The 15,000-nt window shown below is 37.6% G+C and overlaps 1 protein-coding gene across 7 annotated transcripts in view; it reads left to right on the top strand.

Annotated features, from left to right (window-relative positions):
• Nucleotides 1–15,000, top strand: part of tenm3 (teneurin transmembrane protein 3) — a 446,382-nt gene that overhangs the window by 189,316 nt on the left and 242,066 nt on the right. For 2 of the 7 annotated variants that reach the window (XM_058379193.1, XM_058379185.1), the window contains exon 1: nucleotides 808–1,301. The exons of the other annotated variants lie outside the window; for them this stretch is intronic. The gene's annotated coding sequence lies outside the window, so the exon portion shown is untranslated. Of the gene's footprint in view, nucleotides 1–807; nucleotides 1,302–15,000 lie in introns of those variants that run through there. 7 annotated transcript variants of the gene reach the window in all.

Here is a 15,000-nt window from a genome sequence, read left to right as displayed (position 1 = left end):
CCACTTTAGAGCGATCTTAGTTCTTTAGAGCTATTAGTTAATTAGTAGCAGGGTTCCACATGGAAGCATTAAGGAGAACGATTAAGAAACATCTGGAGGAACCTGCACATGTGGATGTAGAGTCGTGATCAGAGCGCAGGAGGGAATAACGAGGGGAAAGAGTGAGAGATAAACATCTATCTATCTATCTATCTATCTATCTATCTATCTATCTATCTATCTATCTATCTATCTATCAATCATCTTTACATTTCTCCCTACACACCACTCTGTTTGATCCAGATTTATTTTTATTCCTCTTTAATCTTACTACAATTCCTAAACCGTGCCTCGGGGATGGAATTGCGTCATTATTTGTCACAGGGAATCGAATTTAATAGAGAGAGAGAGAGAGAGAGAAAGAAAGAAAGAAAGAAAAATAGAGAGAGAGAGACAGAGAGAGAGAGAGGAGATCTGCTCTTCAGTATATAGTGAAACTGTAGAAGGAGTGAACTGTGTGTCAAGGTGGGCTGCTTTTGTGTTTTACCCGCCAACAGCTGCAGTGTGTGTGTGTGAGTGTGTGTGAGTGTGAGAGAGACCGAGAGAGAGAGAGAGAGAGACAGAGAGAGAGAGAGAGAGAGAGAGAGAGAGAGAGACAGAGAGAGAGAGAGAGAGAAGGAGGTCCTCTTACTGGCTGGAATGGAAGTAAAGCCCTGCCTTTGGCCCCGCCCCCAAATTGATTGACGTTCCAGCCGTCCAGTGAGGAGGCTCGGGGGCGGCGATGCATATCGGAGGCTCGGATTGTGAGCTGCAAACTCGGCAGTGTGTGTGCAGCCTCTGTCGCGTTCACACACCGGGAGAGAGAGTGAGAAAGAGAGAGAGAGAGAGAGAGAGAGAGAGATAAACGGAGAGACCGAGAGAGAGAGAGAGAGATAAACGGACAGACCGAGAGAGAGAGACCGTGATGAGAATTTAAACAACAACAAACAGCTCTTCATCATCTTCTTCTTCTTCTTTTTTATTCTTCATCATTTTTTCTTCCGTGTGATTTACCTTTTTTTCCTCCTCCGCCGGACGCTACAAGATTCCTGCCTTTGCATTTTTGCATCCGTGTGTGTGTGTGTGAGAGAGAGAGAGAGAGAGAGAGAGAGCGTGTGAGAGAGTGTGTGTGCACACGCACAAGACAAGTGTGTGTGTGTGTGTGTGTGGAATGAGAAGAGGACGTTAAGTGATCTCGGCTGGGTCTTGATGAGCCACCGCAGCCCTGGAGTGGGGGGTTCGCTTTAACCCTTCAGGTCACTGCTGGAGGAGTCCCGATTCAGGTAGCGCACTTGTTTATTCTTCTCTTCTAACACTCTGTCCATCCTTTGTATATCTTATGGTTGTTATTTGGTCTCTCTCTCCATCATGCACACATCTGTCTCTCTCTCTCTCTCTCTCTCTGTCTTTACATCTGTGCTGCATTGTTGCTGCATCTTCTTTCTTCTTCTCTCACTCCGTCTTTCATCTTATACCTTCTTTTCTTTTCTATTCTTCATTTTTTCTTCCTTTTTTGGCCAAAAAATATTATATCGTTTATATATATATATATATATATATATATATATATATATATATATATATATGTGTGTGTGTGTGTGTGTGTGTGTGTTTCTTTGCGCGCGTGTCTCCGTGCACCGAATCCTCTCCGAGCGCCGACGCTCTCTCTCTCTCTCTCTCTCTCTCTCTCTCTCTCTCTCTTCTCCATCTCTCTTTTCTTTCATTTCTTTCCTTTTTTCCTTCCTTCTGTTCCATTTCAAGCGCCATTTTTTGTAAAACAATCCACTTTCTTTTTCCCCGTTTCTAAAATACTTCAGAACTCGCTGGGAGATTTTCATCTTTCCGTTCATCCTTCCGTCATTCCTCTCTCTCTCTCTCTCTCTCTCTCTCTCTCTCTCGTTCCGTCGCTCTCTGCGCCGATGCTTCTCCACAATGGTCACTTACGGTGTGGCTAATTGGAAACAGCACCGGTTTCGGAAGCTCTCGCACGCTCCGTTACCTTCGGAAGTGAAGCGCTCGGAATGCTCACACACGCGCGCGTGCACGCACACACACACACGCACACACTTGTACATGAAAACGAGTGTGTGTGGAGATCTGCGATGTGATGGAATTTTTTTTCTCGATGTGTGTTTTACGGTGTAAAGAATTTGTTAGCTCGTGTGTGTGTGTGTGTGTGTGTGTGTGTGTGTGTGTGTGTTGTCAGTAAAAATCCTACTGTAACACAAACCTGCAGTGTGTGTAATGTTAAACACGTGCAGCTTTAGACAGACAGACAGACACACAGACAGACATACAGATGGAGGGATGTGAAGAAAAAAATCTAGCTGTATTGCGTTTCAGACCTGTGTGTCGACTCTCCTGACCCCGTGTGTGTGTGTGTGTGTGTGTGTGTGTGTGTGAGCTGCACTTGAAATCTCTTATTTTCAGGCCAAAAGGGAAATAACTGGTTTCTACTGAATAACAGAAAAATGAGTGACAAAGCAGGAAAATCTCTCTCTCTCTCTCTCTCTCTCTCTCTCTCTCTGTCTCTCTCTCTCTGTCTCTCTGTCTCTCTCTGTCTCTCTCTCACCCTTCCTTCTTTTATTTCCTTTTATCTTTCTTTCTTTCTTTCTTTCTTTCTTTCTTTCTTTCTTTCTTTCTTTCTTTCTTTCTTTCTTTTTAAATATCTTTAATTATCCTCATCACTAAAAGCGAGTGAGAAAAGAAGAGACGGACAGAAATAAAAGAAAAACGCTCGGTCTTCTCTCCTCTTCTTTCTTTCTTTCCTATCCTTTCTTTCCTATTCTTTCTCTCTTTTTTCATTTTATATCAATTCTAAATTCTTTCATTTTTCTCACCCTTCATCAGTTTATTTTTCTCCTTACACTCAGACAGATAATCCATCACGATTGAAGGAAACTGGAATTGTGAATTTCTTTTTTTCCGCTCGATTTTCCCGGCATCATGTGGAGAATTTTCGTTCTTCTCTTCTTTCTCTCTTTTGAATAGTTTTTATTTCTCTTCATTTCCTTCCTTCCTTCTTTCCTTCCTAAGCTCTATATTTTTCTCCTTTCCTTTTTTGTTCTTTCTATTTTATTCTCTCTGTCCTTTGTGTAAAACAAGCGCACCAGTTAAATTCCTCCTTTTCTTCTGTTCTCCTTTTCACTTCGTCGCTTTACAAACGGAGTGATCTCCTAGCAACCTCTCCTCCGTTTTTTTTTCTCGTTTCTCTCTCTGTGTGTGTGTGTGTGTGTGTGTGTGAGAGAGAGCTCCGAGCTGACGGCGAGCGTCTCGGCCACGTCGCTGTAATGTCGGTTGATTTACGGTACCGTGAGGCAGACGAGTTCATGCTGCAGTGTGTGTGTGTGTGTGTGTGTGTGTGAGGGTTCAAGGCCACCACGGCCTGGTGGAGTCTCTCAGGTTCTCGTTTATACACTGTGAGGTTTATATTTAATTCATGGAAGGGAAGATTGGCTTGGGACAAGCGGCTCCAGACGACACAAAAAAAGTAATTAATAAATAAATAAATAAAAATAAAATAATCTTATAAAATGAAATAGCTTAGATGTATAGTGGTATAATGATAATAATAATAATAATAATAATAATAATAATAATAATAATAATAATAGGGTGTGAGCAAAGGTTTATTTTATATATATATATATTTATTTTCTCTTTTTTATTTTCCGTCTCTTTTTCCATACACACCTGAGACTTATAAATAAAACACACCAGGCCTGAAGAAATGAGAAAACACACACGGAGAGACAGACGGAGAGAGAGAGAGAGAGAGAGAGAGAGAGAGAGAGAGAGAGAGAGAGAGAGAAAGCGAAGTGTGTAAGATGGATGAAGTATGTGAGTAAGTGGTCCTTATCTCAATGTGTGTCCTGATGAGTCCAATCTGTCCGTCTCTCTCTCTCTCTCTCTCTCTCTCTCTCTCTCTCTCTCTCTGCTTCTTTGTGTGTGTGTGTGTGTGTGTGTAAACAAAGGGAAAAATAAAACAAATGACCGCTCAATAATCATCCAGCAAAGATCCATCAATTTTTTTTTCTCTTTCATAAATTCTATTATAACTGAAAATAAATTAAACAGCTTATTTTTGTTTGTTTGTTTTTGTTTTGTTGTTGTTGTTATTGTTGTTTATGCTGTGATGATGCGAAATCTGTAACTCTTCTAGAAGAAAAGAAAAGCGACTGCAGTTTTTTGTCACTTTAAAAAACCTCGTTCAATTAAACTCCTTCAGTGTTTAGCAAAAAAAAATAAAAAGTAAATAAATAAATAATAATAATAATTTAAAAAATGCAATTAAGAATAAATGTCAAATCATTTTGAATTATTTTTCCGATAAAGAAGAGTTGATTTTTTTTTAAAAAAAGAAAAAAGCTCCAGGTCTGAAATGTCAGAAGGAATCAGCGCAGTAACTTGTGTAAATAAATAAACCGTGAGAAAGTTGCGTAATTTAATTAAAAATAATCTTTATTACGAATATTTTAATGTCCTGAGTGTGAAACCTTGTATTTCATCACAGAAATGATATTTTCTTTAGGCTCCACAAAATGTTTTTTGGCATTTAATTAAGTGTGTGTGTGTGTGTGTTGAGTAAACTCTGAGTATGTGTGTGTTTGAGTGTGTGTGTGTGTTGAGTAAACTCTCTCTCTCTCTCTCTCTCTCTCTCTCTCTCTGTGTGTGTGTGTGTGTGTGTTTGATTGCGACTCTTCGGCTCTGAGCCAGAGGTAATGAAGTTTGAAACTTTGTCATAAATCTCTGTCTGAATTAAGAGCTTGCTTTATACACACACACACACACACACACATACACACACACACTTGGTACAGTTGCTTATAAGCCTCCAGCGCTTTGATATAATATATATATATTATATTATAAATCATTTGTTCTGCAGCGCTGCATCGCTTACACAACACTCTCACTCACGTCACTCATTATTCACACACGCTTATTATTATTATTATTATTATTATTATTATTATTATTATTATTATTATTATTATTATTATTATATAGACATGTATATGAAAATTTTATTCATTGAATTAGTTTTGTTTTTTTATTCTGGAAACATTTGCAAGTTTGCCCGTACACCTAGATTTAGATACGCACTGATATACGTAATGAGCGACTGCAGTGTACAAGCTGTAAGTATAAAATACAGAGGGGGGGTGCCAAAACTTTTGAGCACACAGATAAGGCAGCGTTGTGTTCAAAAAATCACCGGGATTATTTTAAATCCTTTCTGGAAAAATTAATATTCATATTCATTTAAATATTCAGTATTTGTCCTGGTTGTAGAAATAATAAAAAAAAAAATAAATAAAAAAAATAAATAAATAAATAAATAAATAAAATGTATGAATATTCCCACATTGCGGCTGGTGTTTTCCCGGGATTAGTTCAGGATCCACGGTAAATCCATCCAGGATAAAGCTCTTACTATACGTGAGAATTAAAAAGAAAAATAAATAAATAAATAAATAAATAAATAAATAAATAAATAAATAAATAAATAAATAAATAAATAAATAAACAAATAAATAAATAATAATACAGTAAAATCAAGTAAAATGAAGTGAATATATTTAATTAAATGACATTAAAAATATAATTTAAGTTAAAAATATATATATTTTATATTATTTCATAATGTGTGTGAAAAAAAGAAAGAAATATAAAAAATAATCTGTTAAATAATAATAATACAGTAGAATCAAATGAAATGAAGCGAATATATTTATTTAAATGACATTTTAACTCAATTTTAAAAAATTATAATTTAAGTAAAACAAAATATATTTATATATTAATTATTTCTTAATGTGTGTGAAAAGAAGAAATATGTGTGGGAAAAAAGAAAATAAATAAATAAATAAATAAATAAATAAATAAAACAGTGAACAAAATAATACTACTACTGTAAAATTGAATAAAATGAAGCAAATGTACTTATTTATATGACATTAAAAATTATAATTTAAGTAAAAAATATATTTATACATTATGTCATGATGTCTGTGAAAATAAGAAAAATAAATAAATAAATATAAAAAATAAATCACTGAAAAAAATACTAATAATACAGTAAAATCAAATAAAACAAAGCAAATATATTTATTTAAATTACATTTTAACTCAATTTTAAAAAATTATGATTTAAGTAAAAACAAATATATTTATATATTATTGCATAATGTGTGTGTGTGTGGGGGGGTGATCCTGTGCATTCAGATTTTATATAAAATAAAAATAAATAAATAAATAAAATGTCATTACAAAATTAAATTGCGTTCAATTAAAAAAAACAATACTGAGAGACCAAAATAAATAAATATATAAAGGAAAATAAGGAAAAGTTCCACAGTAAGCAGAAGAGTAATAAGACGAGAGATAATCAGCATTTTATTACTTTTATTACTTTTTTATTACTTTTTTAAATAGGTCTATTTGTCTTATAATTATTTAGCATAAAAATTAATTTTTTTTGTTTCTTTCTTTTTTCCTCCCTAATGGATCTGATTTCTCATTAGCGCTAACACTCGCGGTGTGTGTAAAGGTTCCGCGTCTGTCCCTCTAGTGGAACCGTTAGACCTTACGTAGAACCCCAGAACTCTTTAGAGAACACTGTCCAAGGAACCTCTTACTCTAAGAGTCAAATGTTCTCTGAATAATGTGTGTGTGTGTTTGTGTGTGTGTGTGTGTGTTTGTGTGTGTGTGTGTGTGCGTGTGTGTGTGTGTGTGTGTGTTAATTGCCGTCTGCTGGAAGATGAAGTGTGTGTTCTGTCTGTCCGTTGGGAATTCCGCTCTCCACAGTGTGTGTGTGTGTGTGTGTTGATCTCTCTCTCTGTATATATATATATATATGCTGAAACCCCTCTTTTTTATGTAAACTCCATTTTGTTAGCTGCAGTAATTTATCTCAGGGTTTGTGTTGTGTTTTTATCTCTGCCTCTGATTTATTGTTTTCTGCTCGTCCTGATTTGTCTCCTGTCGCCGTGACTCGCTACAATAAAACATCAGCCCATGATCCGTTTCAGCTCCGCTTCCTATTAGCATGAGGAGCTGGTGTAAAATAGAGCACTAGGACCCTGAAGGAGCCGCTGAGTGCAGGATTTATTATTATTATTATTTTTAAACATTTTTATTATTTTTTTATCTTATTTCTGTCATTCATGTCTTAAGCGTGTTATAGTTAGCATGCTAACTGCTTAAGCTACCTGTCTTGGCGTGTGCTAGTCACATGTCTCACTAATAGCATAGATCTGGCTGGATGTGTGGCATAACCCCGCCCCTGTACTAACACCATCTTTCATATTAACCCCGCCCCTCTGATTAGCCACAGTAACTTCTGTCATATTAACTTTGACCCTCACATTAACTCTATACCTTAGACTAACCACACCCCCCACATTAACCCCACCCCTGAAATTAACTCTATCCCTTAGACTAGCCACACCCTTCACACTAACCCTCCCCTCACACTAACTCCACCTCTCACATTAACTCTATCCCTTAGATTAACCACACCCCTCACATTAACCCCACCCCTCACATTAACTCCATCCCTTAGACTAACCACACCCCTCACATTAACCCCACCCCTCACATTAACTCCATCCCTTAGACTAACCACATTGCTCACACTAACTCCACCTCTTACATTAACCCCTCCCCTCACATTAACTCCATCCCTTAGACTAACCACACCCCTCACACTAACTCCACATCTCACATTAACTCTATCCCTTAGACTAACCACACCCCTCACATTAACCCCACCCCTCACATTAACTCCATCCCTTAGACTAACCACACCCCTCACACTAACCCCACCCCTCATACTAACTCCACCCCTTACATTAACCCCACCCCTCACATTAACTCCATCCCTTAGACTAACCACACCCCTCACACTAACCACCTCTCAAACTAACCCCACCCCTCACACTGATCCCACCCCTCACATTAGCCCCTCCCCCCACATTGACCCCATCCCTATGATTGCAGTGATTATAAAACTGTGTTCCAGTGTAAAAATAATCAGATTAAACCGTAGTCTAGTAAAAAAAAATAGAGCCTCAGATCAATCAAACAAACAAACAAACAAACAAACAAACAAACAAACTATCACTTGTTACAGTGTTACTTATATACTTTTGTATTTCAGATCGGATTTTTCACAAAACCCTCAGATCTGACTCCATATTCAGGTGTGAATGAATCCAGTGCAGATGTGATGTGTGACACTGAAACCTCTGAAGGATTTATTTCTTAACTCTGATTTTACTCAGGCTGCACGTCCAGTCTAATCTCTCCGTGTGGTCACCGGTTGCTGCGTTGTCTTTTTTCGGTGGGTGTGATCAGACTCAAATCTGAATCTAATCTAGTTTTAAACAGATTCAGAAACATGTGGACTTAAAACCATTTTTTAAATTTATTTCTTTATTTCTTTATTTGTTTGTGTGTGTACTTATATTATTTTGCTTATTTTGTAGCTACTTATTAATTTATTTTATATTTTTGATATATATTTGTTCTCAGGTGTAAGACACTGCCTGGTGTTTTGTCTGGTCTGCTTTTGTTTGGTGAGTCAGTGCAGGAGTTGATTCACTCAGACGTGATTCTTCCTTTTGTTTTGTTTTGTGAGTCAGAGTGAGGCTGGAGGTTAGGGGTCAGTGTGTCTCACTCTGACTGGTCAGGATTTTTCAGTTTGTTTTTTTGTTTGTTTGTTTTTTGGGTCAGTTTAGTTTCAGTCCGGTTCGAGATTCCGCCGTATTTAAGTAATAAATCCAAACTTTTTGAAGATTAGAATCTTGTTGTATTTTTATTTATTTATTTTTCTCATGCACATGTGGTTCGGTTTTCTTTCAGTCCGCTTGGAGATGACAGTGTGTGGAGTTTTCTAATCCGATTAAAATCTGAACTTTTGAACAGGCGAGTCAGTTAAATCAGATTTTGTCTTTTTATCGTGTGTTTGTGTGTGTCAGGACCTTTTTGACAAAAATGTGATGGAGGAAAATTAGCATGAAAGGGGTAAGGGTTAGAGAGAGAGAGAGAGAGCAGACAAAGAGAGAGAGAAACAGACAGACAGACAGACAGACAGAGAGAGACAGACAGACAAGGAGAGAGAGAGAGAGAGAGAGACAGACAGAGAGAGAGACAGACAAGGAGAGAGAGAGAGACAGACAGAGAGAGAGAGAGAGAGAGAGAGAGAGAGACAGAGAGAGAGAGAGAGACAGAAAGACAAAGAGGGAGAGAGAAAGAGCGATAGAGAGAGAGAAAGCGATAGAGAAAGAAAGAGAAAGAAAGAGAGAGATAGATTGAGAGAAAGAGTGAACGTGAGATGGGATTAATGAAGAATATATTTATTCTAGTCGGGTTAGATTAGACATTAACCCTGTATAAATCTATAAGTATCTCCTGGTTGGTGGAACTTCCACATCTGTCTCACTGTTGCTATAGCAACCAGTGTAAAAACCGTAATTTGGTCACTTGTAACAACAACGAAAGAAAGGATTTAAGGAATAAATCAGATCCGGCCACCATGCTTTATCATCCCGGTTCCTTTCATGTTCCTCTGTAGCCTTCAGCCGTGTCGTTAGAACCCGGGGTTCCATAAACCGTCTCCGTGACGATGACTGTTCACTGTTTCATCTCGTACCAGCAGCCATGTCTGAGACTGAAACCACTATCTTATATCTGTGTGTGTGTGTGTGTGTGTGTGTGTGTGTGCGTTTTGCGCCTCGTTGTGCCTGATTGTGATCCAGGAATTTGCAGAAGGGTGGGGTTGAGGCTTGAAGGGGGTTCTCTTCTTTCTCTCTCTCTCTCTCTCTCTCTCTCTCTCTCTCTCTCCCTGCTCTACGCCGATGTCCAAATTCCAGCAGGTCACTAGAGCACGGAGCGCCGAGAACGACACTAAAGAACGACAGAGCAAGGAGAGAACAGGAAAGAGAAGTATAGAACAAGCTGAAGGAGATAAATGAAGTGAAGAGAAAAGGAAAGTGGAGAGAGAGAGAGAGAGAAATTGAGAGCGAGAGAGAGACAGAGACGAGAGTGAGGCGAGGAAAGAAAAGACGAGAATGAGCAGAGCGGTGAAGAAAGAAAGGCAGAAATGTATACAGAAGGATGAATCGAGTGAAGAGGATTAGAGAAGGATGGAATGATGGAGAGAGAATCAGGGAGAAATGTAACGAATGAAAGGATAGAGGATAAAAAGAGTTAGAAAGTGGGGACAGAGTGAAAAAGACTAGGATGGAGAGATTACAGGAAAGAGACAAGAGGAAGCAAGAAGAGAAAAGAAGGAAAGAAATGAAGGAAAGAAAAGGAGGAGAGGAAGAAAAGTAGGAGAAGATGTAATAAGATAGAAGAAGGAGGAGTTTAAGAGGGAAAATAGATGGAGGGAAAGAAGAAGAGGTGTGGAGAAACCTCTCATCTCTCATGTCTCTCTCTCTCTCTCTCTTTCTGTCTGCTCATTTTTTAACTCGTGGAAATGTCAGTGTTTATTTAAAGCTGGAAAAGCGCTGAGTGGAGCACCTTCAGTGTGGATATGAAAATAAATAAATAAATAAATAAATAAATAAATAAATAAATAAATAAATAAATAAATAAAAATGCATTGTGACATGCTGATTGTAACCATGGCAACGCAAGGGTTGAATCCTAGCTACTGCTGGCTAATAGGCGGCTATTATTATTATTATCATTATTATTATTAATAATAATAATAATAATGAAAACATAAAATAATAATAATAATAATAATAATAATAATAATAATAATAATGTAATAAAAAAGATTTAATTAATTAATTACTACTTCTAATAATGATAATAATAATAATAATAATAATAATAATAATAAAGAGAAATATAAAATATGTAAATATATTTGAAATATAATAAATATTGGCATATAAATACCTCTAAAACCCCCCCGGAAATAAGCAAAAATAAGACACAAAAAATGTGTTTTATTTTCTTTAAATAGTTTTTTTATTATTAAAATAAAGTTCATGATAAACACATTGTCACACGTTAGTCCATAGCTACTGTAAAAATACTGCTTTCTGATCGGCTGGCAGGTGAGCGTTCTTTTTTTTCTCTAGCGTAGTTCTGATCACACGGATCCAGACTAACGGAACTGCGGATTCGATATAACAAAACCGTAGTTGAAGGAACCATGACTTTATTCACGTTACGTTATTTAAGTGAAACAAATGAAAAGCCGTAAGTTTGTGGACACCGGTCTGGGGTACAGAGATAAGCCCCTTAGAGCCGTGATCATAGCAGCAACTGTATAAGAGTAGCTTGAGGAGGCGTGTTTTGAAGGGGCGGGGCTAAAAAGTTACTGTTTATACATAAGTGAGGCATGTTTAAGGGGCAAATAGCTCATTATTTTACAACGTAAGGAATTTTACTGGAGTAAATCAGTTATTATTAGCTGATGGACATTTTCAAGAATTTTTTGTAATTGAAAGAAAATGAGATCAGGGTAAAAAAAAATTCAGTCTGACTTCTTACATCGTCATCATCATCATCATCATCATCATCATCATCACACAGGATGAAATCTGCTCTGTTTCATTCAGGCGTCCTGTTTGTGGAGAGCGTCTGGGGTTTTGTTCAGGATTTGGAGTAATTACACCACCGTGATGCCAACAACACACCAGGTCCAGAACAAAGTGTCTGAATTTATAACAGAAAAAGAAGAAGAAGAAAAAAGATATTGTTATTCCAGAGAACTGTGCCTCTGGCTATTCAGAGTTCTATCCCTTCACACACACACACACACACACACACACCAGCTTTTGAATTCTGCGGCTCTCCCACTGGGCCGAACTCAGAAACAGGACACAGACTAAGAGAACTTAAACATTTCTCTCTCGACTGAAAATAACAGCATCTGTCCAGCATACACAACCGAGAGAGAGGGAGAGAGAGGGAGAGAGAGGGAGAGAGAGAGAGAGAGGGAGAAAGAAAGAAAGGCCACAGAGAGGGAGAGAGAAATTTCTTTCAGTCTAGCTTTACGCTAAACTTAAACAATTCCCTCAGACTAGCTTTACGCTAAAATCAAACATTTCTGTCAGACTAGCTTTACGCTAAAATCAAACATTTCTGTCAGACTAGCTTTACGCTAAAATCAAACATTTCTGTCAGACTAGCTTTACGCTAAAATCAAACATTTCTGTCAGACTAGCTTTACGCTAAAATCAAACATTTCTGTCAGACTAGCTTTACGCTAAAATCAAACATTTCTGTCAGACTAGCTTTACGCTAAAATCAAACATTTCTGTCAGACTAGCTTTACGCTAAAATCAAACATTTCTGTCAGACTAGCTTTATGCTAAAATTAAACATTTATGCGCAAGTACCTAAGCTAAATATTCCTGTCAGACAAATATTAACTAACGCCTTACGCTAAAACTAAATGTTTATTTAATAAAAAATGAATAAATAATATAGTAAAGGTTGTATGTACTAAAGTCACAGCTTTCTCTCACACAGACTTTAAAGATTTCTGTCCTTCATTCCTGGCCATTTCTAACCTTTAGAAAAGTGGAAGATTATTTGCTGGGTAGCTTTAGCTAAAAGTGAATGTTTATGTCAGACTAGCCCTACCTAATGCTTCTGTGGGGAAAAAATGCTTCTGTTAGTATTAATTGGTAAAAAAAAGTGCTGAACTGCTAACAGACAGAAATCCGCAGTGATGTCACCGTACGGATGTTGGAAATGAAATGTCATCCGAGCGTAGGTTCGAGCCCGGGAGAGAAAGCGGAAGGTGGCTATTAACTCGGCCGCGAGTATTTTTTGACTCAGACTAAATGATGTCACAGGACGTGCGCCGGGTTTTGGTGGCTAAAAACAAGGGCAAAAAAAATAAATCTTGCGAACTGCTAATACTGCTCTCTGCGCAGGATCACGATAATTGAGTGTGATTTCATAAAGTGAGGAAGTTCAGGATGTGGTAATTATAACCTGTGGGAGATGTTTGATTGGGAACGCAAACGTTTCAGTTAACACGTGAAGAGGAAAAAGGAAAATGGCCGCCTGCTAATGAGGAATAAGTGTGGTGTGGAAAAAAGGCTAAAGAGGAAAGATAGTTAGCTTGTTGTATAGAGAGAGCAGGGTGGAGCGCCTAGCGCGGCTTAAACCTCACACCCACGCTTTACCACACACACACACACACACACACACACACACTGAAAGAGAGAGGAAAAAATGTAGGGAAAAAAAACGCTATATAAATGTAACAAAACACACACACACACACACACACTGAAAGAGAGAGGAAAAAATGTAGGAAAATAACGCTATTGTAACAAAACACACACACACACACACACACACACGACAGCATCTGCATGTCAGGCAATAAATACATTTCCATTAGGCTGAGGTAAATATCGGTGTGTGTGTGTGAATGAGAATGAATACAAAAATTGGAGGGAAAATGGATTTGTGCCACACATGGCGTAAATATTATGTTGTGTAATTACATTTCTGAGAGAAAGGCTAAAGCCTCAGTGTGTGTGTGTGTGTGTGTGTGTGTGAGTGAGTGATCGCCGCCCCTCCCCCCCACTCCTCTCCTCTCAGTTCTCACCTCATTTCAAACTAAACGCCTCTAAATCAGGCAGGCATGTAACACGGTTTCATTTACACGCCGCTCTCACCCTCTCAAGGTTACTCGCCTGCAACACGCTTCCCCCTATAGTCAGCACATTAGCGCACAAACACGCGCACACACACGCATCCATTAGCATAATAACACGCAAATCCGTCTCGCACGGCCGACACAAAGCACGTATCCCGCCTCGGCCGGGCCGCCATTAATTACACCGCGTCCGAATGTAGAACGGGGTCCTTTAGATCCGCCGTAATAGCAAAATAACGGGCAATAAAACAGCGCGCGTGTGTGTGTGTGCGCGTGTGTGTGTACAGAAATGGAGTAATAACACACCGCTACTATAAGCCAATGCTAATATTCATGATACACGATGGACTCGGAGGTTATTTACTCCACTCACACTACTGAGGGAACTTCGTTGGCAGTAAACAGACTTGCTGGCTAATATTAAACCTAAAAACACTCACTTTAGCATTACGATAACTGTCGTTTCTTTCAAATTAGCTTATAAGCAAATATTTCTCTCAGACCATCCTTTTGTCTGAGGTAAATAACAACAAATACTTTCTTAAAACTAGCGTTCTGCTAAAGGTTAAGGTTTCTTTGGAGAGAAATCAAACATTTCCCTCACACTAGCCCTCCGCTAAAATGAAACAATTCTTTCAGACTGGCTTTACGCTAAAATCAAACATTTCTGTCAGTCTAGCCTAACGCTAAAATTAAACAGTTATAAAAGACTAGATTTATGCTAAAATCAAGCATTTCTGTCAGACTAGCCTTATGCTCAAATCAAACATTTTCCTCAGACTAGCTTTACATTAAAATCAAACATTTCTGTCAGGCTAGCTTTACGCTACAATTAAACATTTCCCTCAGACTAGCATTACAAATTAGCTTATTCTATAAGCAAATATTTCTCTCAGACCATCCTTTTGTCTGAGGTAAATAACAACAAATACTTTCTTAAAACTTGTGTTCTGCTAAAGGTTAAGGTTTCTTTAGCATTATTCCATAAATACCTGTTTCTCAGTGCTAAAGCTATATGTTTTTGTTTGTTTGTTTTTTTGACTAGCTTTTCTTTAATATCAGATTAACCTTATGCTAAAATAAAACATTTATGTAAACATTAAATATTTATTTACAACATTTCAAACCAACTAGCCTCTGAGAATTTTCAGATTTGACTAGCTTTATGCTGAAAGTAAATATTTCTCAATACGTACTACATTAATGTTTAACTAACTTAAAGCTAACGTTGAATATTTCAGTCAGATTAGCCTCTCAGTACGTTTCTGTTTAATTAGTAAAACGGTTCACACAAGTGTTTTGCTAAAGGTTAAACGTTACGGACTGAGTAGCTT

This window comes from Hemibagrus wyckioides, linkage group LG03 (assembly GCF_019097595.1).
Source record: "Hemibagrus wyckioides isolate EC202008001 linkage group LG03, SWU_Hwy_1.0, whole genome shotgun sequence".
NCBI classification, from domain to species: Eukaryota; Metazoa; Chordata; class Actinopteri; order Siluriformes; family Bagridae; genus Hemibagrus; species Hemibagrus wyckioides.
The sequence above is the reverse complement of the archived record's forward strand: the minus strand, read 5'-3'. Positions and strand labels throughout refer to the sequence as shown.